At 37.3% G+C, this 27,419-nt stretch overlaps 1 protein-coding gene across 6 annotated transcripts in view; it reads left to right on the top strand.

Annotated features, from left to right (window-relative positions):
• LOC119648236 (talin-2) overlaps positions 1–27,419 on the top strand; it is a 108,485-nt gene that overhangs the window by 36,232 nt on the left and 44,834 nt on the right. For all 6 annotated transcript variants that reach the window (XM_038049860.1, XM_038049861.1, XM_038049859.1 and 3 more), the window contains one exon: positions 13,165–13,229. The gene's annotated coding sequence lies outside the window, so the exon portion shown is untranslated. The remainder of the gene's footprint in view (positions 1–13,164; positions 13,230–27,419) is intronic.

A 27,419-nucleotide genomic window follows, 5' to 3' on the forward strand; every position in this document is an offset into this window, starting at 1 on the left:
TTTATTTTTGGCTGACTAAGAAACCTACTCCGAGCACATGGTTTACTGGATGACCGCTGCAATATATGGTGTAGTGGCTCTTCTCCAGGAAACCGGTCCCTGTCCATTGCATCTCTTGCAACGCTGTTATATCAGCCCTATATTGGGACAGGATATCGGCTAGCTGCTCGTCAGCTTCATCTCTGTACAGGAAGCGCACGTTCCATGAGAAAATGCGCAAATCGTTATTCCTTTGTCGTCGCCCGATTCGTCGTTGTGTTATCCGTCCAGTCCGAGGCTTCTATTGTGGCTTTGTAACAAATTGGTGTCCGTGTAGGGTTGTCAACAAACCAAACCCCAACCTGGAGGACCAGTTGGTACAATTTTCCCCGTTTTTAGGCGCGGGAGACTCGCCTTCATCCTTCTCCGTTAAGAAAGAGCTCCCAGCGGTCACGACGTGGAGGTGGAGATAGGGTTTTGTAGTAGAGCTGTTGGTGTTGGTTCAGCAGGCATTTCCCAGGTTTTATGCTCCATCGTGGGTACCAATGCACGTTTCGCCCTGGGACCTATACTACCCTTTCACCACCAAGAATATCTATAACAACCTCAAAGTTCATCCGTACACGTACAGCTGGATTATTTTCAATGCAATAGCTGAGAACAAGGATAAGCACAGAAAGTATCACGCAAAGCGTAGCAAGGAGGTTTCAAAGGATGCTCCTACAGGAAGAAGAAAAGCTTTAGCGATGCAGCAGTCTCTTTTGCAGAATTGGAAGGTGAATTCTACCGGTCTGAAATAGCGGATTTGTTGTTATAGTGGTAAAATACCACTTGATAGTATAAAAAAATATTAATTTATATTTCAAACAACGATGAATTGATACGCTGGATGCTGATTTGAAAACTTTTCGGCTCAATTTGGATCAAGGCTATGACTGAGAAAAATGTCGGCTTAGATAATTGACGAATTGACATTGCTACTGAGCGGAACGAAGGTTAAAGTCAAAAATTCAATATCAACTTTTTAAGGCTTAGCCACCTTCACCTAATTCTAGTTTGACTCCTGTTATTCTGGAAATTTATAGTTCTTATGGTAATTTGCGTAAAAAATCTTGATTTGCAAAAAATGTGTGGAAGTAAACAGTTTGGGATTTTGTTCTGGAAAATATTATTATTACTAAACGTTATCTGAGTCAGCAATGACTGTGAAAGTAAATGAATGAATGAATGGAGAAACATCGTACCACGTAAATCATTTGGAATTGTAGCAGAAAATTCTCCCTAATAATTCTTAAGGGGCTAGGGCGACGAGTATTCTTAGGGTCTGACTCATATGAATATTATGGTTTCGTTGTTGGTTGATATGTTCCAAATTTGGGCAATTTCATTTTTAAAATCAGTTGGGGATTTCGCAATCATTCTTTGTACAAATATGTTAACAATTTGCAGTTTGGACGCCCTTATGTAGAAATCGCTAGGAATTACTTTTTAGAAACGCGTTGACAAGGCGGTTGTAGTTATATATTTGAATTGAATTCGTTATTATCTCACCCATAGATGCATCTCTACACTATATGTTTGTTCTGCAGCGTAAATTGAATTTTGAGTTGCATAATTTATCTGTTATCTACAGCGCGATGCGAAAAACTGACTCACCAGCGTGGGCTGCGGTTTCTAGGATTTCTTCATTTATAAGTCCCGATCTCAATTTAGCAAATACTTCGGTCAATCAAAAAGTGAGTTTTGGGCGCAAGATGGGATGTAAGATCGTCCTTGCCAGAAGGTATATGTTATTAAAATAAAAATTGTACGGTACAACGGAGATTTCTTATTATTTGCACTGAAACCTGATTCCCAGTATTAGTAGAATTAAGCAGTGTAATTGCTTTTAATTTACTCAAAAATTAAAAATTCTCTATTTATGTGTAGTTATGCTTGCAGATAACGTTCAGGTAAAATTTTCCTTGTAAAAAGATCCAAATATATCAGAAGATCAAAGATTTTTTAATTATATTCGCCCAACTATTTCGTAAAATCTGACTCATAACCTATAACCAGTTATATGATAACCACTTTTTATGTTGCGTTCCGTTGAAAATCGTTGAATTTCCTAGTAAAAATACCATTGGTGATTATCAAATATGATAATTCATACAATCAGTCACAATATTCATGCATCTGGAGAATCTAAGATTCGTCATTATGAATAGCTACGATGACTACGCATGCCATTCACTCCGCATAGTTGAGAATTAGCTTTTGTTTATAATTATATTTCAATTTACGTCAATTGAAGGCAGCTCTTATTTACAGTTGTTTTATCTTATGGAAAAATGCAAATTTAAGGAGCTTGTCGTGAGTCTTATCAAATGTTGGCCTACTACTGGAATGTTTTCTCGAGATAAAATATTCTGTCTTGGATTTATGTCATCTAACTTCAGACGTAGAATAATATGAGGTACCCAAAGCATACATGCTCGAAACATCCACAATATCGTTCTGGTTGTTAAATCATTTGCATGTTGACTTCCTAAATGGTTAGAATAACAAAGCCTTGATCTATTTATTGATAAGTTTTTCATTTCGATTGATCTTCAAATTAATTGAAAACCAGTCAAATTGTAAAGCTTCTATGAGTAATTGCTTGTAAAAATCAACATACAACGACGGTGGTTTCAAGCAACAATACAATAGAGAGAAAACGCAGATTTACAGTCACATTGCTGTTTATTTGTTGGTGGGATGTTTTGATATCTGTGACACCATTGAAATTCTCTTGCTTTTGAAATATGGTTTTGTTTAAAAAGTAATGTCAAATTGATAATTTGTATTCAAAAATTGATGAAAGTGTTATTGTTAAACCTCCAATAACAAAAGGATAAATAAAATAAAGAATATATGACCGAGTTCTTTTCTTTAGATTCATTGAAGCAAGATTATCGCTATAAATGGAATGGCTGAAGTATAAGAGCTAAAAGTTTTCCATAAGAGGGTGTCAATGAGCCAAATTATCACTTTGATGTTTATGGTAGCTGCTTTGAACACTGTGATCACGCTATGAATCATCTTGAAGCTTTAAGTTATTATGAGACCATTTTTCATAAATGCAGGCAGGCAGAAACGCAAAATTTTATTCTAATGTAAATCGCTTGAAAAAGGGTATCATTTGTGTTTGAGAATTGAGCGAGTCCTAAGTCCGCCAGTTGATCCAGTTAATTTCGGACCGGACCAATTGGGAAGAAATTTTCTTTCACATTTGTGGTCCACGGACCTCCCTTTTTTAGCAAAATACCCCAATTTTCAAATAAATGGCTGAAGGTTTCGTTCAGGGCAGAGGGCTCCGAAATACCCTACATACCGATATCTGTTCAATTAAAGTTAATAATAGTATATCCCTATAATTTTCATCAATTAGCTGCAGAACCCCCCTCAAGTTCATCCTAGCACCAGGAAATGTAGGCTATAACATAGAGCATGATTCTACTAAGTTTGGTGGAAATCGCACTATTACTAACAAAGTTATAATCCGTCAAAGTTTTCACTTCTTTGCAAATTTATATATTCACATAATATATGCATATGTGACTAATATGACAAATGTACACTCAAATGCCTTTATGACAGAACTACACAAAACCTTTCATATCTGAAGCATCCAGCTTCCGGTTTCCCGACTTGTTAGATTAGTTTTCACGACTTTATATAATGGTTAGTCCAAGCAACAGTGTACATGTCTCTATTAACTCCATAATTATATTCTCAATATTTCTCATTGTTGACCATAATAAAATGCACCAATCATAAACAATAATCTGAATACTTAATCTGATCTCATTTTCAATAGTCTGCTAATTAAAGTGGATCGTTTTCAATAAAAAATTGATTTATTCCAAGGTACGATACTGCATTATCCGTGTACCAGGTTTGGATTCCTGCGGTGACAATATCCTTGCCGGCGTTTTCTTTCTATTACATAATCAGCCTCCTACATGAGATTATTATCTGAAAAGTCTGGCACGCTGTCGAGCTCTCTCTTGTTTAATAATCAGTTCTTCTATTCATATCTTTAGGGTGGAATCTTTTTTCCTGATTTTATGCACGTGCATTGCTTTTGAATATTTACCTTGATGTGAGGCGAGGACATATATTTTTCTTGCTTGATTTTGTGGTAAAAGGGGCATAGGAGATAGAAGTTTATATAGCAGTTTAGGTGTACATATTTTGGTTTAGATAATATTCATAATTGAGGCCGTGACTGAGTTTGCTCAAGGACCTGTGCATTTGCATGAATTCTTTATTCTAATTCAAAGTTTGTCTATTGAAATGATGGAAGCAACTGGCTGATGATAATATGAATCTTTGCCTTTTAGCCTCCAGTGAACAAAAAGTAATAATTTGTATTTTATTTTAGAGTTAAAATGAGAGGCTAAAAACGATCAATAGAAGTTCGAATAAACTGCAATGATAGCCAATATCAGAAGCGAGCTTTAAAGTTTGATTGTACCAAATGGCAGTTCTTATATTAACAAATTACAGCTCTTGTGGTTAGGTGAATTAGAGAAACCTCCTGTCAGGTATTTTATGAACGTTGAGTTGCAAAGCAACGAAAGCTCCATGTTGTGCAGCATATCTTGACATCATGAGGAAACTGACCACAAGTGCGATACCCTTGAAAGAGGAATTTTTTATATAAGTGGTGACTTGATTGCACTGACCGTACTTATTCAGTTATTTCAAAATAACAAATAATAATAACTTTAATGAAGAATTTCATTGCTTATTTTTAAATAATCAAATTTTTTATGTTTTCACATATTTGGGAAGCTTTTGTTCTACAGTTCTTTTTCTTTGACTGCAAATAATTCGTTTTTCTCTAATTCGTATCAAGGTCAACTTGCTGAGTTGACAACGTTGCTTTGACGCTGTAGAATGAGCGGTAATGTATGTTTGCACGATATACTGCACATAAGAGTGATTTCTTCCTATGAAGTGTACTGTTTCACGCAGATTTGCCTTTTTTTTCAAGTTTAGGATAATGTTGCCCTCGTCAGCAAAAAACTAAAGAGATCAGCTCTTTAGTTTTTTTTAATTTATTCGCAACAAAATCTATCACAAATTTAAATAGAACCGTTATTGGGTCTATATATGTCGCCCCCTAAACCTGGAGGATTCCGTTGATTATGGACGTTGGTGTTCGTCTTTGTGTTGTTCCACGTTGTTGGCTTATCATTTGCAAGGCATTAAGCATGGTGATAATGAATTTGAAGAACAGTCTCATTGAAAATCAATTAGGGGGAAAAGAGACCGTGCGGATGCCCTCTGAGAGTTCAAGTTTGTTAATTGTTATCCTGTCATCATATCGTCATTATTTCGACACTCTCATTTTAATTGTATATTGCGTAGAAACTAGTGTAATAGTACCAAATCCTTTATTCTATATGCCGATTGATGTATTTTCCATAACATACTTATTATTTTTCCTGCTAATCCACCTTCATCGGCCTTTGTCCTTCTTTCTAATTTGAACTGATTTTTTTCAAACATTGATATTTATATCTAGTTTGTGAGATGACTGTGCTTCATGCCTAAAGTCTTATTTTAATACAAATTCTAACATACACAGCATTTCGGGAACTAGTTGTTCTCATATCGAGTGCGAAAAAATGCCTTCTTTGATTCACACTTAAACTCCAAACATTCGATTCCAAACAAAGTGGCTAAATTATATTTGAAATAAGCTAGGAGTGCATAATTACGGGGAACTAGTTCACTTATGTTTCAAGCTTACAATGATCAGCATTCGAATTGAAGGTTCTTTTGACAGCTCGAAAAATGACTCAATTTTCAAAGTCGTTTTTTGGAAACTTCTTCCTCTTTTCTACAACTTTTGTCTCGTTCACAAGCGGGGTCGGCTCGTCGTGATCGGTTTCGCCATTTGGCTCTATCGAATGCCTGATCTGGGTGCAATCTCGAGACTTTTAAATCCCCATCCAGCGTATCAAGCAACCGTTGTTTCAGCCTGCCTTTTAGTCGTTTACCATCGACTTCGATGTTCAGACCAATCTTGGGAAGTGAATTCTCGTTCCTCATTTCGAATGTGATCAAAACGTGTCCCGCCACTAGACCAACGCAACATCCTCGTCTCCATTATCGCAGACGGCGTTCATTGTCTTTTATAGTCACTAAGAACCATAGAGGGCGACAGGACGGACGTCGGTAAATTTTAGATTTGAGACGTTCGTTGACACATCGATCACAAAGAAAACCAGTTGTGGAACGCCACTTCATCCAGGTTGCGTTAATGCGTGAAGCAATTTCATAACGCAGTTCTCCATTGGCTGATAGCGTTGAAAGGACAGAATTGCGTACAGGAACTCTGCTTGAAAGCAACGTTCATTGCTGTGGAATTTAGAAAATAGTATCTATGTAGTTCCTCAGTCAGTCAATGTAGACAATCTGGAGTGGATTAGAATGTGGTTAATTTTGTCATTAATATTGTATTACAGATAATACATCCATTCGGTTTCTTATTTAATTTTCTATTCCTTGTTGGCGAAATTCAGTTCCAATTTCATCATTGTTACTATTATTTATAGGAAAATAACTTCCTGCTTTTTTTTGTAAAGAAATAATTAAATTTTCCTGTTTATTTTAAAGAACGGCCGACAGGGGTAGAAATATGTTGTAATTTTACCCGAAATTAAGCAAGCCAATCGAAATATTATCTAATAGTGAACAAGCTTATCTGTCCACAAGATAAAAACTTGCAATCGCCATTGGTGGGTAGAATTTTATGTACATATGCTCGTATAAGTCTTGAAATTTTAGATTAAATATCATAAACCGATAGCGAGCATGAACTTATAGAAAATACGTTATGATCATTTAAAACGTAGAAAGCAATATATATGATCAGTATCTTATTATGTGATATACATAGTTTTGGTTACGAATTTTGTTTATTTACCTTTTTTTGATAAGATTAATAGACTTAGATAGAGGATTTGTATCAGCAATAGTTCTGCCTTTTCCAAAGTTTCAAAATACAACTGGCTGCTATCATATTTCCTTCTCTGGACATATTCAAAGGAAATCCACATCTTGCGATAGAGGTACAAACCGCTAGCTCAATATCCCACTCGAACTAAAATTAATAATTAGTTTTTATGCTTTATATCGAGACCCATTATTTTCCCAGATAATTGGTAAACTTTGACACTCATCAATCCTCACAAATGCGACATATTCTGCACATCAAGAATTTCGCAAATTCTATTGTTTATTTCTTTCTCATTTATACGCAGCTAAACCCTCCTTTTCCTATATCTAACTGCCTGCACTTTACACAACCTAGCTCCCACTCATTTCACAGATTTATATTCATTCCGTCATTTCTACGTCCTTTTGCCATTGAGAAATTATTTCTGTACTTAATCAGTGCTATTGGAGGTTGAAAAAAGGAATTCGATAAGGAGAGTGAATGTTCAGCGACAAGTGTTGTTGAGAGTTTGACTGCAAAGTAGAGGTGCTCTAAGATCTGCATAGTATCGATATATGTGGTACTAAGGACCTCAGTAAGAATATGCATTGAATTAGATGCATGGAGCCTATGCGGCGATAATGGTCACAGTATATGGTATTTTCAGGATGAAGAAGTAGAGCTTGAGATTGAATTCTAGTGAAGTGTATCCATGGTGCAGAACAGAATGGCGAAGAACAGTTTTAAGGTTAGACTCTAGCCTTTTGGGTTGAAATTGATTTTCAATGATATGTTAGCGGAAATATATTTTTTACATCGTCATTAAGTGGAAAGATTTAGACATGCATATGTCTACATTCGGTCACATCATCATCAACGGTGCAACTACCGGTATCCGGTCTAGGCCTACCTTAATAAGGAACTCAAGACATCCCGGTTTTGCGCCGAGGTCCACCAATTCGATATCCGTAAAAAATGTCTGGATTTCATCGTCATAGCTGTTATCGGTTGTGATTTTCGACCCTAGATAGGAGAAATTATCAACGGTCACAAAGTTGTAGTCTCCTATCTTTATTCTTTCCGTTTGACCAGTGCGGTTGATGACGTTGGTTGGTTGGATTTTGGTGCTGACTTGCCACCATATATTTTGTCTTGCGTTCATTGATGTGCAGCCCAAGATCTCGCCCCGATTGCCGTCGGCTCGGTCTGGATGATGGCAGTTTGTACGTCTCGGGTCGTTCATCCCATGATGTCGATATCGTCAGCATTGGCCAGTAGTTGGGTGGACTTAAAGAGGATCGTACCCCTCGCATTTACCTCAGCTTCACGGATCACTTTCTCCAGTGCCAGGTTAAAGAGGACGCATGATAGGGCATTCCCTTGTCGTAGACCGTTGTTGATGTCGAATGGTCTCGCACATTGGTCAGGGTCAGCCTAGTCAGTCTTATCAATTTCGTCGGGTTACCGAATTCTCTCATGGCCGTGTACAGTTTTACCCTGGCTATGCACAGCGGTCTGTTTATTTCCCTCCACGTGCTCGTACGTCCCTTCCTCGAAAACTCGTCTGTTTTAACTGCGGAGTTTAGTGCCAGCCAGTCCTCTCACTTAAGGGGGTGTGACGGATTCCAGAAATCGATTTTTCCATTCATATTTATTAGTAGTGTACTGTAAGTACGTTATTAGTATACTGTAAAAGTTTGAACCGAAATTTTAAATATTTGCCGTTACTGCAAATAGAAGAGTACGCGCCATGTTGACCTACAAATTTTGAAAGACGTTTTTCTCGAAACCACATTTATTATCATAAATTCAGCACCACCAGAATTTTTTACATTATTCCACACATCAGTAGTCCTGGTCCGGACCACGACCTCACGGAATCTGTTCAAATAGCTCTTGCAAAAAACGCCATTCCGCTTAAGGAATTGCCATCTTTCAGCCGACTGCGCGACATATGCTAGTTTTCCGACACTTTCTGATTCCTCCCATCGGAGGTAGGTCTGTTTCTCGTTATCCTTCAGAGGTCACTCGGTAGTAGGGTAGGTTCGGATAAATGATGTTGTGTTGCCTTTTGCAAGTAGCCATTCCATTGAGAAGGTCCATTGGGATCTTACTTTCCGTAATGTTGGGCTCTGAAGGCGCAGCATATTTTCATTGCAGCTAGGCAAGATGTCGCCCTCTTGCAGTTTGTTTCCATGGCTAAAAAATCGCGACTATGCTTTGATCTATTTTTGTTAGCCATCATCATTGTCATTGTGATTAAAATTGATATAATCGCTCATAAGACCGAAACATTTGATGATCGAGCCCGAGGTGATTGATATGATTTTCAAACCGAATGTTGGTCTTGCGCTCCTTCGTGAGATTTTTCTTTTCTTCCACCAGATCTACCCGACCTCTTCCAACCATATTTTACTGTATTGGCAGTTTCGTATACTTTAACATCCTCGGGATTTTTCGCAACCAGAAGCAAGGTCAGATCATCGGCGAGACCCACTACAGTCGCCTCCTTCGGAAAAAATAGTACAAAAACGCCATCAAACATGAGATTTCACAATAAGATCGATACAGATTACCCGGGGAAGACCCCCATCTACTGCACCAGTGACTTTCCTGTAGAAATTATCTATCTTCTCATGTATCTCCGGACTTTTCAAGTTCTGACGGAAGATTCTTGACTCTGCTGTATACCAAACTTATATCCCTTATAATTCTCCGCATTTTCCGGTGTATATTTTTTCTATCTTTGTTAAACTCGCCGAATTCAAAGATCTTTTTGGGTTAGTTGAAATTATTTGTCAGAAATTGGAAATATTATATTCCGGGAACCAACTGTTCCCTTCTAATTTCTAACAAATAATTTTAGGCAATAAAGGAAATCATTTAATATTTTGTTTAGCTATCAACTATCAAAGATCTTTTCTCCTAGAATTTTTGACGCCGTTTTCGCATGATCGGCTTATGTGCGTGTGTGTGTGTTTGAGGTGGGTGGGAGGCAAAGCCTCTCAGCACTCAGACCTTAGTGGTCCATTGTATTTGATTCCCCTGTCTAACGTAATATCCCGGATTCGTTTATGTATCGCAGGATTTCCGTTAGTGGATGTGATGCTATCCGCTGCAGTTGGAGCACATCAGCACCAAAAACCTAATGTCTGATGCGTCCGTAATCGGGGCACTCACATATAAAATGTTCCGTGGATCCCGCTTCCTCATTACAGGATGTACACGTATCATCTTGGATAATTCCTATTCTGAATATATGCCCAGCTAGTGAATTATGGCCAGTCAAAATGCGCACAATACTTCTGCAAGTCTTCCTGCTTTTCGACAGGATAAACTTTGCAGTGTGTTTGTTTGGTTCTGACAGGAAGAGTTTGGTCTCTCTAGCAGCATTAAGGCTTCGCGACCTGTCATTATGGAAAGCTTATTCCCAGTTTTTAATAGCAGCATCAGCCAATGCTACCTACATCCCAATTGCTGGTTCCGGTCCAGGCATGGGGAAAGTTGATTTCATTTCCCTCTACACCACAATGACCAGGTACCTAGAAATTCAATCGGTTTCTACATTCCTGAACGATTTTTGAAGTGATCAAAGTACTACTCAACGTCCTCAATGCAGCTTGACCTTTCCTACAGATTGTGATGCGCCTCTTCCAATGCTTTGTGCCCCCCACGTCCATTGTTTTCCCATAGATCTAATCGAATTAGTCTATGAGCTGTTCTCATTGCAGTGCTCTGAATAAATAAATTCAAGGGCTGCAAATTGAGTAATGCATTCAGAGTTGCGCCAGATGTGATGCTCATGGCACCGGTGATACCCAGACATACAGTTCTTTGCAGTGTGGCTAGTTTACAGCGAAAACTCTTCTGTTTCACCTTAACCTACCACGGATGCATAAGAGAATATCGGCCTAATGATAGCAAGGTATATCCACATTACTACCTGAGGCCTAAGTCCCCATGTTGAGGCAAATGTCCGCCTACACAGGCCATAAGCTGTGAGAGCTCGTTTCATCTTTACCTCTACATGCTTGTTCCAAAGAAGCTTCTTGTCTAGAATAATTCCCAGATATTCACTTCTTCGGAGAGTTAAAGGCTTGTACCCCTCATTTCTGGAAGGCAAAGACCATTCAGTTTCCTCCTTTTTGGTGGTGGTAGTGGTTTTATTTTGATTTACTGAAAGTCTATGCCTGAGACACCAACTGTCAATCAAATCAACGGCGTGTTGTGTATTTCTACACACCATTCCGAGATCTCGACCAACAGCCAGCACAGCCACGTCATCCGCATAAGCTTGAACGTGTATTGGCAGATTTTGCAGTTCGCATAGTAGTGATTTGGTCAGTATACTTCACAGAAGTGGCGATAGCACATCTCCTTGAAAGCAGCCTTTCGTCGCTTCCATTGTTAAGTAGTGATTAACACCCACTTCAGCACACAACAATTTCTGCGTTAGCATAGCGTAGATCCACTTTATTAGAGTTTCGTCAAACCATGCTCTCTGGCGGCATCGCAGAACTTTTGGAAGGGCGCACAATCAAAAGCTCTTTCAATGTCCACGAGCACCCCCAACGCCTACTCATCTTTCAGAGTTGCATCCTCTATCTTTGAAATCAAAGAATGAAGAGCAGACTCACAGGACTTTCGACGTTGGTAAGCATATTGGTCTTCACTTAGTGGGCGCGACTTTAGCGCCTTCTCGCGAATGTGACGCGCAACCAGTCTCTCCTGAAATTTCAGCGAAAATGATGTTAGGCTGTTTTGATCGGCTTACTTTGTATTGATGACTCGATCTGGTAAAGTGAGGGCTGATTTCCTTGGCTTATTTCTTTATTCCAATTATTGGAAACGAAGGTTATTGGTTTCCATTGACGCTCACAGTTTTCCTCTTTTAGCGTTGAATACTGCAACATTTAAGTTTCGCATTGTACTTTCTGAATATCGACGATCCATGTCCTGTCTTCCTGCACAATTTCCTGAGTTAGCTTGAACTAATTGTGCGTCTACCCAGTTGTCTATTAGTTCATTTGATTATGATAAGTTCTCCAATAAACTGCAGTTCATTCGACTCAGGAATGCAGCTTATTGTTATGACAGATTCTGGGTCTCGCAGGAACCATTCAACCGCGTCCCTGTATCACCAATGCGAAGGAAAACATAGACGTCCACTCAAGCAAACATTTGAGAAGACAACTTGCAACCTGAATATAGACGAATACCAAATCAACTCCTCAGTAACTGATGTGAGGACGCATGTACAAATACATAGTTACTAGGCAGATAGGTCAATGTGCTCACCAGAGTCAATATACATACGTTGGAATCTTCAAATGAATTTGAATAGAAAGATAAATAGATACTTTGCTACTAAACGCAAATTAGCTCTACCTTTGTGTTATTCATTAGAAGTCCTTGAATTTTCACACGTATCACGCCCTTAGACCTACTCACTCTTCTAAGGAAATCAATAACATCAGAATTATTTCCCTGGCACTTGAACACAGTCCAAAAATTCCCTTCTGAACAAGTTGTGACATTGCCAAAATACTCGTATCTCATACCATTCACGCTTAATTAATAGATACAGGTAACTCTATCCAAAATAATGATTATATAAAATTTCTTGATCATTTTGACTTGAACATCCCCCTCATAACAGACACTGGACTGACTGCAACCAAGATAAAAATATATGGTGGGTTGATGATGGTTTTCGGGGGTGGCAGTATCTATCCACAGATTTGTGTAGTGTAGAAACAACCGTTGGAAAACATGAGAGATATTTTTTCGGGAGGTTGCTAATACGGCGGCGATGGCGGCAAGGGCGATGGGCAAAAAGTATGGTTCCCGTCTGTCGGGCGCCACATATATATGATGGTGGCTCCATGGCATCCTACGGAATGTGTTAGCATGAAACCACCTAGCCTGGTTGCTCTTAGCTCCTCGTGTGATGAAATGTTCACACATTTTTCCTATCGGGATGTGGATGTGTTTTAAAATCAGAGTGAATTTCGTTTTGTTCCACTACCCTTTGCAAGAATTAGGTGACTTTAACCCATTTATCCTTATAGTTGCTTAATTAGATTTGATTCTATTGCATACGTAGAAGATAAGTTTTGTATTCCCGTTTTGTACTATGATGAAAAGTAACTTCATCCATTATTACTATTTAACTGAATATTTATGAGTTCCTTTCTGCATTTCAGATTGTAACTAAACGACTGATATTTGACCTGCTTCATTCCTTCACGTGATACCTTCACAACGCTTGGTGAGTACATATTTAAATTAGGAAATTTAGATTAATTCTTTAAAAGATATGAATGCTGGAATACGTATGTACTTTATCGATATTCATTGAGGACAACAAAATTTCCCTAATAGTTTTATCAGTTGAATCCTATCTTTATTTATGAAGCAAGGAATACCTTCAAAACTTCCCTCGAAAATATCATCTAATTATCCAATCTGCGGGCTAAATATAAACAATAAAATCCTGTGTTCACAGGTTATTTGAAACAATTAGTCCTATACACAGTCAATCAATGCTGGTTACCAAGGCATACGAAAAGGATCATGGATATTGGGAAGTTTTTGCGGAAATGGTAGTTTGAGATTTTATTCTCGATGAAGTTTGGGATGTTTATAAATTTTATCGTCCTTCAGAAGTCTTTATTTACTCCGAAGGGAACGAAAGGGAAACCATATGCATATAAAGTCACGCATACATTCTTTACTTATATCCGAAAACGATGCACTATTCGAAAATAGGATGGAAGTGAATTCCGCTAGAATTCATTCCCCCCAACAACCATATCTGACTGTCCACTTCAAATATTTACCCCACTCTTTTTATATCATTTTGTGTTAATTCAAACCATGTTATATGAAAGTTGTACACACAATATTCGCAATTTTGGTCTGAAACGAACGCAACAACAACAGACAAAATCATCATTATCTTCTCGGTCGCTTTTCTATATCATCGGCATCCCTTCGACTTAGTACATGAAAAATTTTATAGTGCATATATTCAATTCAATCCAGGTCCCTTTCCCCATTGATATCCTTTTGCTCTACTCTTCTAGTTACGCTCGTATTCGCAGTGATTTGTGCAAGGAGCGAAGAGAAATGTGTGGAAATGTTATGGTGAAATTGTTTTCATACTGTGTGTCCGATGCTCCCCCAATATTTCTACTGTAGTATATCGACGGAGGGATGATAGGAGGGGTAGAATGTAGTAGCGATGGCTTACAAAAAGGAAGGATGCGAAGGGAAAAGCAGTGAGAGCGAGAACGATAAAAAAGGACATTGCAAAGGGTCGTCGTATTGTGCTCCATACGTCCCACGATTGTTTGACTACGTACATAATGTGTGTGTCAAGCATACAACATAGAGAGTATAGTTGCGCAAATATAGTGGAAAACTCTTTTTCGCCGTAAAGGATATGGCATAGAAAACACACAGAGGACAACGACGATTCTCTGTGCGTCCGTATCAAAAAAGGGAAAACATAATCCAGTGTAGAAGTTCTCGACGACAACGACTACGACTGCGGCGACAGTTTTTCAGAAAATTCTCACACGCGGTTCTTGGTGATTCCACGGCAACCTAAGCCCGTGGATGCGAGCCCTCGAGGACATCATTCTAGGCCTAACCACAGATCAGGAAGGACACTTTTCTCTCTCATTTTCCTCTACTTCTTCTGTATAATCAGTTAAAGTTATTTTTTTACTTTTAACTTTACTAACTCTAAAACTGTTCTGTCCTCGCTCTGAATAAAATCTAAGATAAATTTGTTGAAAGTTAAAAGATTTTAGTTTTCGTTGTGACAGTGCTCATAGTTAATTGTTTTTATAAAGTTAATAGTGTTATCTGCTTTGTTTTAATGAACGTTTTCAATATTTTTCGAATATCTACTATCTATAAAAGACGTTGCTGTGCCTTAAAAATAGCCGCTAAGGAGTATATTTTGTGATTTTATTTGTAAAGTTTTAATTATGAGTTGAATATTTCTATAAAACCGGTTGAACACAATCGTGCCTATTACTATTAAAATTCCTCAAAGTGCCAATAGAGTTTTTAGCATACACTGAGAGTATTCAGAGGCCTTTTAAATTCTTACTAGAAGTTTTTTAAAAATTTGTTTCAAACTTAAAATGTCGACTTGTGCCTTTTATAAAATTAACCGCCAGAAAAAAAGTGAGTAACATTTTAGACGTAGAGTGTATTTTTTTAAAAAAATATTTTCATTACAAAGTGTTTGTCATAGTTTCGAATTCAACAAAAGCAAAATAACTTTAGATTAAATTTCCACTCAAATTGTTTTCCATCAACGGTATTGACTTGTCACGTTCCGTTTTTCCTAGAATATCACTCAAGGCAACTACTTTCATCATCACAGGATGATAACCTCAACCTTGTTCAATTTATTTCTGTATGTATTGCATTTTCGCCACCAACAAGTGGATCCCCTTGAAATGTTTGTCCTCTGACGCTTATTTACTTGGAATCTGAGAATGTTCGGATTTGAAAGAACGAACAAATTTGTGCCTTCGGTTGTTTTTCCGGTAGAGATGAAAATGCAAATCTTTTTGGTTGACTTGTTCACAATTCCAAGTTTTATACTTGAAAGTATTTCCCAACAAATTAATTTAAATAATGAACAGAAATACTACTATAATTCTTGACAATTAATAATAAAATAAATAAAAAATGTCAATCTTTCTTGTCTTAGCACTTTTCATGTTAGGTAATTATACAGTGTATTGAGGGCTGAAAGAAAATCTTCACTACAAAATTTAAATTAAATCCATGCCAATGAAATTTGCATCTCATAAATCGTTTCTATTGGATAACGAACTTGATTCCACTATTCGAAGAAAGGGTTTCTACATCTTCAAAGGATTCCGCGCGGCGCGTAGGAGCACTGTACTCCACATAGTGGTTTAAGGCAACCACAAGGAATTCCTACTTATACTATTCTCCATCCTACAAATTTTCTTTTCACAAAAAAGAGGTCCGATAAAATTTATGAAGATACTTTTATGGATTAAAAAAATTGAAAAGGTCGTTTATCACCCATCTTTGAATCTAAAAATAAATAGAAAATTGCCACTTTATGCCTACAAAGACGCCTTTATTCCATTGAAAGAATAATTGCGCGATAAGTGATTAACACAGTCACTTGATGGACAAAATTTATATAAGCTATAACTTCAAAATTACTTTGCATTAATTGCTTGACATATAATTCTTTTTCGAAATTTGTTAAGTTTTGGACCCTAAAAGTCAATCTACCTAAAGTCAAATTCACAATTGATACTGTCCAAACGAAAATAAGCTCTAATTTTTAGGGTCTCTCTCCTGACTTACTCTCAAATTGTTCCTAACTTTAATTTGTTTCATATAAGTTGGCGTGATGTCAGACTTAATTCCATTTTACATTAGGGTCTTTCCACAAACTGTAAGTTGTGTGACCGCCACTTTTGCAGATAATTGTGTCCTTTCGCTGTCGATCAATAGGTGGATAATGTGCAAATGGTCTTCTTCTTCTCCATCCCCTAAAACTAGATGTGATCACATGTGATTTATCTGCCTGCCTTGTTTTAGTCACAGTTTAGTTGTCCAGCTACTGTTTTTTTTCAGACGATTTTACATTTTGGTCAACATTACATTTCTTGCTAGAAATCCACAAACCTTTGTCTCCTAATCATGAAACTGAATATTTCTACTCAAGTATAAATATTAAAATTATAAGAAAGGGTTTGATCCACCCTTTCAAAATACCCGATTTTACCCAATAAAGTGACATCCTAACAGCTTCCTCTTTCCTTTCTGTTTATAAGCCACCGTTCCTAATTATTTCTACCTTATTTGATACTTACTACTACTGAGTAAGTTGATACCTTGATATTTGATCGTATATTCTTATGCAGTTCCATTGACCATCCCCTGCGATATAAATCTCGATGGATTCTATTAGAAGGAATTCTTGATAGATTTGGGAATGCCATCTCTATTTTTCGAGGAAAAATCAATCGATTAAATCTTATGTTTTATCAGCTAGGAAAGCTTCCCAAAATTATGAAAATCGTTTGATAGGCTGGCGGATTCAGTCGTTACTATTAGAAACATCGTATAGATTCTATTTTTGTTTCTGGTTAGCGGGAGTTTTGAGCCCCAACCCTTCTGATGCTTGCAGTGTTTGCTCTTCTTTTGGGTCATATAGATCAATCGCAATATGCTTCACATTGATATTTACCGCTTAACACCATGCAACCTGTATTTTAAAGATTACTGAGGTTTGCATTGCTGTCAATCAGCATCACACCAAGTAAATCAGTGTTCAAGAGATAAGTTTCTTAAATTATGTATGTGTGTATGCTAGTGTATATGGGGTAGAAAAGACGCTCAGTCATGAGGACTCACACCGTATTAGTCTATTGTGCCCAATACCGCATAATGGAATATCTCAGCATCGTTTATGGTCGATAAGATTTGCTTTAGTGAATGCGATGCTTCCTACCATATTTGAAGTATAGTCCATCAGTACCCAAAAACTGCTCTCTGATGTATTCATAGGCGAAAAACTTTGTAGAATGTTTGTATGGTTTTCCAATGAAAAATTTGGTGTCTTTAGTAGCATTTAATATTTATCATTTGTCCTTATGGGTAACCTGCTCCCCCTCTTAGTTGTTGGTTCCTTACAGTTCTTTGCAGTTTGGCTAGCCTAGATCCACCCCACCACAAATGCGTGGGCGAATATGGACCTGAGGATAGCCATATGAATTCTAAAATTTTCCTGCACAGTTTATAAACTGTGAGAACTGGTTTCATCTAGGTGTTTAATCGAAACAACTTTCTTATTTAGAATAACTCTCATTATTTCACTTCTCCAAAGAAGTTAAAGGCTTATGAAGTCAAAGATGGTTCAGCTTCCTTTTTTTGTTGATTTATTAAAAACCTATGTCTATGCCTATGGGGTGTTCATCTATAGTCAGAACAACCACGTCATCCGAATGCATTTGGGAATATCTTGACAGCTCTGGCAGGTCACCCAGTAGTGGGTCAATCAGCATACTCCACAAAAGTGGTAATGACACACCTCTTTAGGGGCACCATTTAGATGCTTCAGTTGCCGAAGAGAGAATAATATCTACTTCAGCACACGACAGTCACTGCATTAGCATAACATAAACCCAATTAACTAAAATGCCGAGACTATGCTCTTTGGTAGCATCACATAATTTTCGGAAAGGCGCGCAGTCAAACTCCACTCAATATTCACGAATATTCCCACCAAGTACTCACTTTTCAGAATTGCATTCTCAATCTTGAAAATCAAGGAATAAAGTGCAGGCGCATAGGACTTTGCACGCTGCTGAGCACATCGAGTTTCACTTGTGGCTATAACCTGAACGTTTTCTCTGGAATGTGATGCTTAACATGTCGCTCCGGGCATTTTCGCGAAAATGATTTTAAGGTAATTTATCTAAAATCCTTTTCGTTTGAATAGTCATTCTTTTTTGGGATTTTTGGTGTTGATAAGAATATCTTAACCGGCACGTACCCTACAGCTATTAGAAAATATTTCTTATGGGCCTTCTATACCTCCTCTTAGCATCATAGGACAAGGATTATAAAACAGTGCTTATTTCTTCAATGCTAATCATCGTTTAGTATTTCCCTTGCAATAGTTTAACATCGAAAGATTTTCTGAAATCGCTTATTCCGCCCAACCAAATCATTTGTTTTCCCGGATTATGAACTACCAAAAGAAGTTGCACTGACTCTATTCTGATGTATTTGAAAGTCGCATTTGGTCTTACATATTCTTATATGTAGCTTGGTCGACTCATTCCGTTTGAGAGCTCTGCATAGCCATGAAAACTCTATTCCTAATTCCTCATATCATGTTCTAAAGCAATCTTGTTTCGAAACACCAGCAAGTTTTCACGCTTCTGTAGTTTAACGAGTCTTCATTCTCATTGACATTCAAAAGTCGTTTGATTGATTTCCTGGGTCTTTGTAGTTCTCAGTTCCATGAGGGAATAGTTTTATTGCACTTATCCCGGGTAATATAGCAAGCCTGTTCTGTTCTGTCTATCGCTTCTTTGCAAAGCCGCACTTCGTTATTTTCATTGATTCCATGTTTGTATTACAGTCTTTTCATGCATAATCGAAGTGAATTCCTAGTAACGGTGACCCCATAGTGAAACTTCGTTTAGCGTCCTCCAGCCATTACACCACTATAGTATATATCTGAAGTATAAAATGTAAATCTAATTACTTCATATCTCCTTAGCACAACAAACATTGAGGCACGTTCTACATCGGCACCTGAAGTAAATAAGCCACTAGCTCTTGTAGGATTTAAATACAATACTTTCGGCACAAATATATTGAGCATTCGCATCACAATCTATCAGGAGTTCAAACCAACTTGTTTCTTTATACCTTACAAAATCGCCTAGTTCTCGCTTTGGCGAAGGATCAAGAGAATATGGAGGATACACAACGGTAACTATGATGTTTCTTCTCTTGTCATCAACCTTTTATTGTAAGATCACCGCAACTGAACGTAAGAACGTAAGCGTAGTCCTGCAACTTTGTCAGCCTTGCAACCAGTAAAACTGAAGAGGCTTAGATATGCCTTAAGCTAATTTGATCAAGGTTTACGTCTTTTGACAAGCATATGTGTTGAAAAACAGTTGAATAAGTATAATGTTGTTATTGTTCTCTTTTGATTGCTTTCACTATGGGGGTGGGTATGTCGAAAATATTGTCTGTTGACATGAATTAAAATATTAGACTTAAAGGTCCCGTTCCGTTTTATATGTGAAATAAACAAATCTTCGAAAGCGTACGTTGTATCGATTCAATGTTTGAAAGGCTTACTAATTTCCATATCTGGGTTTCATAAGTCCATATTAGTTTTATCAGAGCTTGGTACAGCAACACTGGTAAGGCTCTTTCTTTATCCAACTTTAGGGAAGTCCGAAGTTTTGTAGTTCCACTGATGAGCTTTTGCTCCAGTTTTAGAAGTGCCACTTTCTTCAGTTCGCATTATTCCCTAATTAATCACATTTTCCAATGTCCCCGTCAATTTTCGAACTACTCTCGTGCTTCACCAGAGTGTGGATGCTTTAGAGCCCTATTAGTTGAAGGTTTCGATAACTTCATCGATGTTTTGAGAGCAACTATTCTTTGGAGGTGAATAGAGCTTCTATAAATCGGATTGACGAAGTGTTTAAAGCGAAATTTGATCAAGATGTCGGTGTCCTATGGATTTTGATTTGCTTATGACTAGTGTAGTAAATCGTATAACTCCTTATTACGTTACGTTCATTATATCTATAGAATTTTCTAACAGGAACTTGTGCAATTCGAATATCTTTAGTTAATTCATTTCGTCTATGAAAAAACTTGTAGCAGATACGTTTGGTTTTAGCGCATTTCCTGCACCATACTCTGCATAGTGTCCAACTGTTATCCTTCCGCTTTCTAGCCTGCGTATCGTAAGGGATTTTTTAATGTGAAACTCATCTCATGTGACTGTGGTTGCTCCCATGAAGTGCTTTTTGACTTTGATTGCTGTAATCACGAAGCCTAGATTTGGTTATGCAGGCATTTCTGAGATTTGATGGAATTTCGAACGGGTTGTGTAGAATAGTTTTCTGAACTACGTTCGATCGCGCTTCTCCTTGTAGATTAGTTGATACAATTCTTTGTACATAATTTGTTAGTTCTGGCCAATGGTTAAGGCCTTTGTTTAGTTTCTGTGTAAAAAGTGCAAGCTCTTCAGTTATGTGTGCCGTTTTTTCGACTTATTTTATAAGAAAGGAAGAGGACAACTGATCCTCGAAATACCGATCTATGAGCAATAAAAACTCATTATTCGGCATTTAAAAAATAAAATTTTGTCTTTTTTTTGGCAAAGATACAATAGGCAGAGAAAAGTCAAATAATGTTTTTTGTGTATTGAATGAATTTCTTAAGAAAGCATGTTCTATAAATTTTCTTTTCCAATGACGGGACAAGCCGAATAGGCCCTTGGCCTTCGAGAAAATTGCACAATCTACATATATGTACGTGTTATCATATTATAGGAAGTTTCTCAATAGGAACGATATGGTTGTAGAATGTCATTGTATCCATATTAAGTAGGTTATCAATCTAAATAACCTTCGTTGGTCATATAACAATGCACCATTGAAAAATAGACACAGCATTCCCATTTAGTAATTATTCAAAAATTGTATGAGGTTAATTTTATTCATTTCATTCAGCGTGTATGTTTGGGGAACATGCGAATATCTTAATGTTTCTTCATGGCCCACTTTTTCAAAAACTTGAGTTTTCACCCTTATATCACTCTGGAGCTTTAAAGTGTTTTATTAAGTGAAAATCAGCAAAGCTTTATCATTGGTTTTGAAAATGCATTACTTAACTGTGCACTTCATTACTAAACGATTGTACCTATTGACACGAAATTCACATCATCTTACGTTCAGGTTAAGCAAGAGGGAGGGAGCAAATGGGCAAATTTTTCCCTTAATGTAGTCAATAATAGTATACCACGATAACTGGAAAATTTCCTTTAAGCTCACCCTAGTGGCGCAGAATTTTGTAGCAATACAGGGTATAAAGTGGGGCACGGTACTAAAAAATTTGGTGTAAATCCTACTACTTTTAAGAAATTTATAGAGTATTAAAATCATGTGTTTCGTATGAAGTCATTGCACTCTAACATCATAAGATTCCGATATTTGGCATACTAAAAAATATCATGTCAACTGAGTCTCGAGAAATATTGCTCAATCGAATTTCGAACTATGTACTTTCAAATTTATTGATTGTACACCTGTCAGAAACTTACAAAATCTTTGGTACCTGGAGCGCTTAGCATTCGATTTCGACTAAGGTGTACACTAAAATAATAAATTTTTTAAAAATTGAAATCCAAACAGTAATGATTTTTTTCTGCTTCCAGTCAACTCTACATATTAATTCATTCTAAATCAATTTCCAAATATACACATTAATCCCTTTCAAATTCTGAGAAAACTCCACAAATATGCACATCAATCACTTTAATATTTTCTGAAAAATTAACTTAAGCATTTATGCCTTCCATTCATCTCAAAACAGTTCGTAAATTATTCGAAAATATCGGGCTTCCTACACAGCATTACATGATGATTTTCCCGTTTAAAGGAAGAATCTTCTGCAAATATTTTAATATTGAAAATTGATTTTAATGTAAAGATATTATCATATTCCTTTTCTGATAATCTGGAAATATTTTTTGGTAAAAAGATGAAAAGTTGAATCAATGCAAATGCTATATACGAAAATAATGTTTTATGAAATATTCGCGCTCGAGCGGCTAATTATCCATAGCCCCAGAATGCGAACTATTTAATTATTTTCTTTTCCAAAATACAAATACCTCAGATTATCTTTCCCTATTATTTTTCCTGATGTAGGCAGATTATAGATCTAAAGATATCGAATTCTTTAAGTCGTTCGCCTGCTAATTTATCTTGCATTCAATACAATAATTTATCTTCATTTACTACTGTTTTAAATATATCTTTTTTCTATCGTTTTTTTTTTCTTCTAATTCAAATTTTATTAAAACTCCCCCGCTATGATGTAAAGTGATTTTCACACCCCATTTACGTTGGAGTATATTGACACTATTGGCCGATAGTTAATTAGACTTACAATTTGAAACGAAAATTGGGAGCATGGGAACTAATAGCTTGGTAAAGCCTAAGTAGAATTCGATTAACAACTTAGAATCCATTACGAGCACAGTGTGAAGCCGAAACTGGTATTATATCGTAGGTTTTTTTTCGCTCCATTGGAAAAATTCAGCACTTGCTCTGGACTAAATTTAATTTATCGTAATTAGAGTTGTTCGTTGCTAGGAATAGATACATTTTTCAAAAGATTAAAGGGAGTGGATTGGTATGTATGGATTTTATCAAACGGGATATGTATGTTGCATCTTTGTAATATATCCTTAGATGATTGAATTTATATTTGGTCAGAAATCTGAGTTGAATCCTTTAAAGGACTATTGCATGCCCCAAATAATTACAGAACATTATTTCCAATTGTGAACACTATATTTAGATGTGAATGGATAAAGTGGTAATAAGACTTTATTTACGCAAAGAAAGTATTTGCAAGCCAAAGGATTTTTACTCAAAGAGTGAGTAACCTATTGTCTGCGGTATCGCGAAAAGGAAGATCTGTGGGTTTTTGAAACATCATTATTTTCTGCTGCTTTAGGAGCCTCAAAAAATGGTTAAAAGGAATAATCAAGTAGAGTCCATCTCATTATTCCTTACGTTTTGTGTCAAATAAAATTTTTATGTGAAAGCTGTCGTCTGGTATGGGTATATGATGCATCGAGTCTTTTGATTCCATTTTTGGAACGTTCAGGGACTTTATCTTAGTTGAAAGCAGCTGAACCCTGGCTTTCACGGGGCTACTTTCGCCTTTGTAAACTTCCGGCCGGTGTGCTTCAATTTAGGTTTGTAATAAGATGGCAATTTGGAAATGCATTTCCTTCTCCGGCAAGTGCACTAAATATTCTATCAATACTGCAAATATTTCAGCTGTTGAATCCACAGAACTTTGCTTGTACATAATTTATTGAATCCTAACCAGAAACCATAATTTATGCCAAATTGGTGGTACAGAAGGTTGCGATTAAAATCCCACTGGTCGCAGCGGATTTGTATCGTGACTCTATGTCGGATACCAGTCGACTCAGCTGTCAATCTGAATACCTGAGTACCTGAGTCAAATCAGCGTAATAATAAGCGACCGCAATCCTGCCCCCACATTGCCTCATACAGGAAACTGTAATCCTGAAGCGTACCCTTATGGTCTAAAATGAAGTGCTCTAACAGATTTTAAGGCATTGATCCAATTGAATTTCCGTGCTAACGATTGTTATTATGTCTAGCTGGTGAAAAGATCATCCCCAGTTGCATTTTTTTTTTAATTAAATTGGAAGTACTATACCTCGCTATGAAAAATCGGCGAGTAGTGACTATAAGTTCGCCCTGTATCTAAGTTGAGCGTCTCAGTTTATATGCGGTGATATGGAGCTATGGTTGATAGTTTCGAAAGGTCTGTGCGCTTCTTGGCACGTGTCTATACGATGGCCCTAAGCCCACAAAGGAAGAAGCAATCAGCAGTATTTTTAAAAAAATTGAGTGTGAATTAAAGAAGATGCATAAACAATATGTGAATCAGATTTCCCGTTCTAAGCTTTATCAGAAAAATGAAATGCTTCCCACTTAATTTTTAACCTAAAAACCTACATGTCATAATTGTATGATCACTGAAGTAGGTGGCCTAGACTTTCAATCATAACGACGCCAATTCCAATCAGCAACCTTCTGACTGAGAAGTACGTAAACGTGCTGATAACAACGGATTTCGAATGGCAAACACTTCAGGTTCATTACGATGTTTGTTACACAATTAACTTTGAACTTAAGCAAAGAGAATTGAATTTCCAGCATTGCTTCATATTATCTTCGCTGCTTGAGTTTTCGGCACTTCAGCTGACATGTGTTGTTTGCAACAAATTCTTTTTTATGTAAAATTATCCATACTTCTTAAATAAGCGTAAATGATAATGCGAAAATCGATACCTAGGATCTGATTAAAATTGAATTAATTCTTTTCGATTTTACCAATTCAGAATCGTCCAGAGTTTAGCTTTTAGAACCCAATATATAGAATGTCGTAACAGGATAGTGTACAAAGGGACACCCCTGAAAACCGATTTTAAAAAAAAAAAAAACATTCTATTTTTAAAATACTGGTATTGAAAGTACCTTTTAAAATCGTGTTCCTTGATAACTATTACTGCTGCCGTTGTGGTATTGCGTTTTACTTCGTGCTAATGGGATACGCACCCATTTTCTTCTAGAGAGCAGGAAGAGATCTGAGGCATCTAAATCGTTCGAGTGATTTGCGTGTGTTGTCGATAATAGTTTTTGTTGAGGCCATAGCATTTTTTCAGACCCTGCGTGGAGATCCACAAGCCTTCTTCCGATGTTTTCACTTTTGTTTTGAAAGAACTACCCATATTAACATGCTACGTAGTATGTCCTTTCATTCCTTAATTGAGTAAAGTGGCGCCGCGATGGTTGAAGGGGTAAAGCGTTAGTCTCTCAATCTTGTTGCTCTGGGTTCCAATTGCAGGCATCATGGATGTCTGCTTTTGTCTGGCTGTGTCAATATCTAGATGATCTGCGGTTGTATGGTGATCTGCGCTGGGATGTTATCAATGCAGTCGAAATATTTGACGAAAGATATCATCGTCCATTGAAGCTTTACACGGCAGCAGGTAGTGCTCCTTGATGCGTTCTAGAGTGATTTCACTTAACATCTTCGCGACAGTAGAAACCACGCAAATACCTCCAATTGTCGCATTCAGCATTGTCATTCCTTTTTTGCATTCACTGGGGAAAATCTCATATTCCCAGCACAAATCATTGGGGATAGCAACTCTGGGGAACTGCGCGGAAACGTTTCGCAGGGAAATCCTCAAGGCTGCCGGTTTTACTCCGTTTAAGTTTGGAGGAGCAGTCCGTATCAGCATCCTACGGTGGTTTGTCATATCATGCATAAAAGATGGGACTTTACCGTATATTATACGATTCAGAATCGTGGTGAACTGTTCCTTCCACTTTCTCATGTCCTTCACAGGACCATCAAAATGCAAGTTCTTTCGTTATGCGGTATATGATTAATTAATTAATTACTAATTTTATGATTCAACATACGTTGGAGTTCTCGTATGTTTTCACGGTAACGGAAGTTAAGCGGGTTGCGTTCCCCTTCGCTCTCAGCCAACAACAAGGGTCTTAGCTCCGTACATTCATCGATCCATTGCCGCGTTTCCGCAGTCAGCGCGATCTTGTAACGCCCTTTTGGGGCTTGGCCCACAACTTCATCATTCCAAAAAAACGCAGCCTACAATTTTATTCGCACCAGACACAAATGCACTCATGATGGCGACATAGTCTGGGCGATTTTCTCGGTGTTCATTTTCAGTTGACATTGAGCAGGAGATTGGACGACCTTAGGGTGGGCTCTAGCGGCCAAATCTCAGAGCTCTTATCTGAACACTAATAAAAGAATTCACGGTTTTAAAATGGTGTAATGTTAATTTACCCCTCATGAGCTCTTTGCACGGCGACAAAACCAACCAACTAACTAAATAAAGAAACTTGCTGAAATTGTCGCAGAAAAGTGGATTTAACGTTTTGAGGTCGCGCTTCCATACGTTGAAGTTTTATATATTATGTAATGCTTATAACGGGAAGAACTTTTCTGGTTATTAGCCTGAATTTTGATAGTAAACTGCCTATACATTTTTGAAAATATTCGTTTTAAAATTTAAGCGCTTTTTATATTGGTCGACTACACTAGAATCATAATGTATCTTTATTAGATCTGACTGCCACCACTAATTTTCAACTATGCCTGAGAGAAAACCCTTTCCAAGATTTCGATTAAAAATTCATCTATTTCGGGCGGACAGTTCAGACAGTTTTGATACCAAACATTTGCCTGAAATCATCAAACTAAAAGTACTATGTTTAGGTAGGAATTGACTTGGAGCCTATTGTCACTTCTATCGATACAGATGACTTGAAAAATGGATATTTTAAGGTTTTGTACCTTATTTGTCTTTTACCGGTTCCAATTACTTTCTTATTCGATATTATTTTCAAAGCATTTTTCCCTTCTAGATGGTAGGGCGACCATGATCTTTGCGGTGCGGTCATGGATGTAGGCAGGTTCTTTCAATCACCAACCCCTCCGTTTTCTTCTCTTTTTTTTATTTAACTCTTATCCTGTTATTTAGTGGAGTGACCTCATCTGATGGAGCTCGCCACTTCCCTTGGTCGTAAGCTTGGTCCCGATGAAGTCGAGAGCGAATGCGTCGGAAATATATCGACCTATTTCGTACACTTCTGCTAGGTCCGCAATACGAAATACTTCGAGGAATACCAGGATGGGAAGTTGATCGAATCATGATGGACTAGAAGAGGAAGGAAAACATTTTTGCTAATTTACAGGAGTTCCCGTTTTCTTATCTAATTAACGGTTTCAATTATGTCATGCAATTGGTTTGAGGTATCCCTCAGGATATCTTAAAGGTTTAGATTCTGGTTAACGCAATAACTGGATTATACCGTTGATGAAAATGATAAGAAACGGCTTTGCGTGACCAGAGGTTGGGCAGTGTTTGACGGGTTGCATTTGGGCTGAACAGAACCGGGAAAGAGGATAGTCTGGAGCAGTCTGTCATTAAGAGGATGCGAACATAGTACTTCCTCAATCAGCAAAAACAATTTTTGCAAAGAAAATGGAGGTGAAACATATTCTTATGAATAATGATAAAATCTTTCAA

The sequence above is a fragment of the Hermetia illucens genome, chromosome 2, assembly GCF_905115235.1.
Source record: "Hermetia illucens chromosome 2, iHerIll2.2.curated.20191125, whole genome shotgun sequence".
In the NCBI taxonomy this organism is placed as follows: Eukaryota; Metazoa; Arthropoda; class Insecta; order Diptera; family Stratiomyidae; genus Hermetia; species Hermetia illucens.